This window comes from Notolepis coatsorum, assembly GCF_963971535.1.
Source record: "Notolepis coatsorum genome assembly, contig: SCAFFOLD_576, whole genome shotgun sequence".
NCBI lineage: Eukaryota > Metazoa > Chordata > Actinopteri > Aulopiformes > Paralepididae > Notolepis > Notolepis coatsorum.
In genome coordinates this window covers 108,339-112,853 of record NW_028171266.1, presented here as the reverse complement: position 1 = coordinate 112,853, position 4,515 = coordinate 108,339, and positions in this window count along the sequence as shown.

The following is a 4,515-nucleotide window of genomic DNA, read 5'->3' as shown; positions in this document are numbered from 1 at the left end:
GATGGATTTGATAAAAGAGAGGAAGGGTGAGGGGATGTATTTGATAAAAGAGAGGAAGGGTGAGGGGATGTATTTGGTGAAAGAGAGGAAGGGTGAGGGGGATGTATTTGGTGAAAGAGAGGAAGGGTGAGGGGATGTATTTGGTGAAAGAGAGGAAGGGTGAGGGGATGTATTTGATAAAAGAGAGGAAGGGTGAGGGGATGTATTTGGTAAAAGAGAGGAAGGGTGAGGGGATGTATTTGATAAAAGAGAGGAAGGGTGAGGGGATGTATTTGGTAAAAGAGAGGAAGGGTGAGGGGATGTATTTGGTGAAAGAGAGGAAGGGTGAAGGGATGTATTTGATAAGAGAGAGGAAGGGTGAGGGGATGTATTTGATAAGAGAGAGGAAGGGTGAGGGGATGTATTTGATAAGAGAGAGGAAGGGTGAGGGGATGTATTTGATAAGAGAGAGGAAGGGTGAGGGGATGTATTTGATAAGAGAGAGGAAGGGTGAGGGGATGTATTTGATAAGAGAGAGGAAGGGTGAGGGGATGTATTTGATAAAAGAGAGGACGGGTGAAGGGATGTATTTGGTGAAAGAGAGGAAGGGTGAGGGGATGTATTTGATAAAAGAGAGGAAGGGTGAGGGGATGTATTTGATAAAAGAGAGGAAGGGTGAGGGGATGTATTTGATAAAAGAGAGGAAGGGTGAGGGGATGTATTTGATAAAAGAGAGGAAGGGTGAGGGGATGTATTTCCATTATCTGTATTGGTGCCATCTGTGGTTTTAATACCGAGAAACGGCTTCCCGGGAATTCCCATTTCCCACCCAAACTATTTCCCGTCTTTCTGAGAAATATAACAACGGGGAAGATTAAAAAGATATATATATTTAGAACATATTTGAATATATATATATATTGGTTTTATGCCTCGTCATTATCTGAGAGTAAGAAAACCCCTGATTTAAATTTCAGAAAAGGCTGTTTCGTATCAGTGGGCCTATGGGTGACACACAGCCCCTGGTCTCAGCGTAGCAGAATGACTTTGAAGAAGTTCACCTACAACGAAGAGTTATGAAATAACAGTTCCATGAGGCTTTTCTGAGGAGACAGAATCTGTGAACCTTTTGAGCGTTTGCTATTCCTCGCAGCAGGCGTGATATGGGCCAACCTTGGTTTGTTAAAGTCTACATTTATTTCACTGCCTTTTAAACTATAGTAGCCACGTCTGATTCTATCCATAAATGACCGCAAAATGAATTAAGACATTTTTACATTTTCGAGACAGAAGGGATATCCAGGCCATCCAGGGATGCTGGAATTTGACACTGGAATTTGTAATTTGGCGACACCAAGCTCCATTATGCTATATTTATTCTGATAATGCTACACTAGCTATACGTTCACATGCAAAGAAATAATGCAACTTGTGTTCTTCATTGTGAGAATGACTTGATTACGCTGCTATATTATATTATAGAGAGGAATTACCAAGCATTTCCCTCCTGTCATTAAAACTCCAGCCACATTTAATAATAATAATAATAATAATAATAATAATAATAATAATAATAATAATAATAATAATAATAATAATAATAATAATAATAATAATAATAATAATGGCCTCATGCATGAAGCGATATAAGAACAGATTTCGTTCTTAACTAGCATTTCCTCTTACTTTGTTCTTACCTGGGATTCAGCAAAGTTTTCTTATTGTTGCTTTTTTCTCAGGCAAGAACAAATTATAAGAGTGGTCGAGAGCACTCTTACCGAAATAAGAAATTCTTACCCAAAAAAAAGCCTACCATTGGTTAATTGCCCCCAAATACGACTTTAAAAATACAGAACTTTTCAATAATAATAATTATTATTATTATAACTTATTGCGTGCGTTCTGTCTGAAATGGATTCTATATTGCTGTTAGAACAGTTATGCTCTGGCCGCCCAGGCCATTGATTGATTGAAGATTTTATTAACAGATTGCAGAATGGGTACAATACAGTATCAATACACACAATTGTTAAGGGGAGGCAGACCAGAGAAAGTCTTTCGTCTTGTTTACATCAGGGTCCCCCATTTTCAATTCATAATGTCATTTATGACATACATAACATACAGATATACAGATATATATCATGACATTTATGACATACACAACATACAGATATACAGATATATATCATGACATTTATGACATACAGATATGCAGTTCTGTATACGTAGCATAGAACGCATATTTAGAGACTATATCAGTGGTTCCCAAACTTCTGTTTTATGCGGACCACTAGATTGTTATCAAGAACATTTGCGGACCACCTCGTATGCAAACAGTAAAACATAAATAAATAAACAACTGACTTAAACCCAGTAATACACAAGACCCTCTTCTTGGACCAAGTAGGTTTCGTCGATAATCCAATGTACAGTTACCCCCACCCGCCTACCCACCCCCCCCCCCACCCCACCCCACCCACCCAACCACCTCCAATGTACAGTTCCGCCACCCCACCTACCCAACCCCCCCCCCCCCCCCCCCACCTCCTCCAATGTACAGTTTCTACATCAAATGTATATATATATATTTTTTTAACCTATTTTTGTATCACAAAACAGTACTGTCTATCTGTATGTCATGTATGTCATATGATGAATTGAAAATGGGGGACCCTGATGTAAACAAGACGAAAGTCTTTCTCTGGTCTGCATCCCCTTAACAATTGTATGTATTGAGCTGTACTGTACTGTACCCATTCTGCAATCTGTTAATAAAGTTTTCAATCAATCAATCAAACCAGTCATCAGCCTATATATGCGGAGATATTCACACTCTAGATCTATTTGCAGAGCCAGATGAGTGGCAACCTGTGCGATTGGCTCTTGACAACACACAGTCGTTCAATATTGACAAAGCCTACAGTACTTTGCTGGAACGATTAATTTTGCACGTACTGTACCGTGCAGGACTTGACTGGAAGCCAGTGGAGGTAATAATAACAATAATAATAATAACAACTGGACTTTGGAGAAGTCTTTATTCGGCATGCAGGCAGACACACACATGCAATGGGCGGCACACACACAGGAACACACACACACATGAAGTTAGTTGGGTCGCCCATGCGATTCAGTCTCTGCGCTTGACCCATTCCGTAGTCCTTCCCCCCCCCCAAGGGCAGCCGGGAGGAGATAAGGGCGTCGGCGTGGGGCCGCACCCCGGGGACCATTGCTCCTGTCCGTCTTCGTCAAGGACACGACAGCGTTAGCGATCTGTTGTGCATGTTTTTCCATTTGGGTTTCTCTTATCGGAGGGGGGGGGACCTTGTGAGCACGGGCAGAACCTGCAAACTAGGGCTGCACGATTAATCGTTTTTTAATCGAAATCGCGATTTGGAATGATGCAATTATCAAATCGCCAAGCCTGCAATTAAAAAAAAAAAAATTAAAAAAAAATTATTTAATTAACCAGGAAGTCCCATTGAGATACAAGATCTCCTTTGCAAGGTAGACCTGGCCAAGATGACAGCAATAACATTTGCAATACATCACACAGCAATAAAATGTGCGATACATCACACAAGAACATAATAAATGTGCACGTATACAAACACAAAGCAGAATAGTCTACATGATAGTAAAAGTGTATAATACAGGGTAATACAGTAATTTTGCAGTTGGGACCCGACTACAGAAAGCAGCAACATTCTTCTTGTAAAAAAAAATCTAAAATATGTTATAATCCCATCGCAAAATCGCAATCGCAATATCTGTCAGAATAATCGCAATTAGATTATTTCCCAAAATCGTGCAGCCCTACTGCAAACTCCACACAGAAAGGCCTGGGAGATACCCCACCTGGGTACGGTACCTGGGAGTGGATGAGGGTGGGAGTGGATGAGGGTGGGAGTGATGGTGCCAGGGCTTGGTGCGGGTGAGAACCACATTTCTTCTGTGTGCTGCCCTGGGTCAACGCTGCTGAAGGTTATCCAATATCCCCTCCTTGTTGCTTTGCAGGCAGTTATTTTAACTGCGGTTGAAATGACATTATGCAGGTTGGACCTCAACCACACAACAACCGAACTGACACAAAATGTAAATGCTATTGAGTATAAATTCATTCCCTAACAGTGTTATAGAGTACTTTTATATGCAACGTGACAGTTATGCTTGCATAATAATAAGCGATATGAACTTTATATTTATTTATTTATATTTATTGATAAGGATTTGCACTACAACTCGTACACCTACTGTAAATTGTACCTAAATTGCACCTCATCCTATTTCTGCCTTGCACTATATAGTATTGTATATTAGTACACTACACAGTATTGTATATTATATGGTAACTCAGTTACGTCTACTCTGCATCGAACATTGTACATATGTCTATACTGAACACTGTGACCTCATTTTTTTTTACTTCTAATTTACATGCTATACTATGTTATTTTATTTCATACTTATCTTGTCTTGCACAGTCTCTGGAGCGTAACAGTAAGAAGCATTTTGTATAAAAGTATTCTGTAC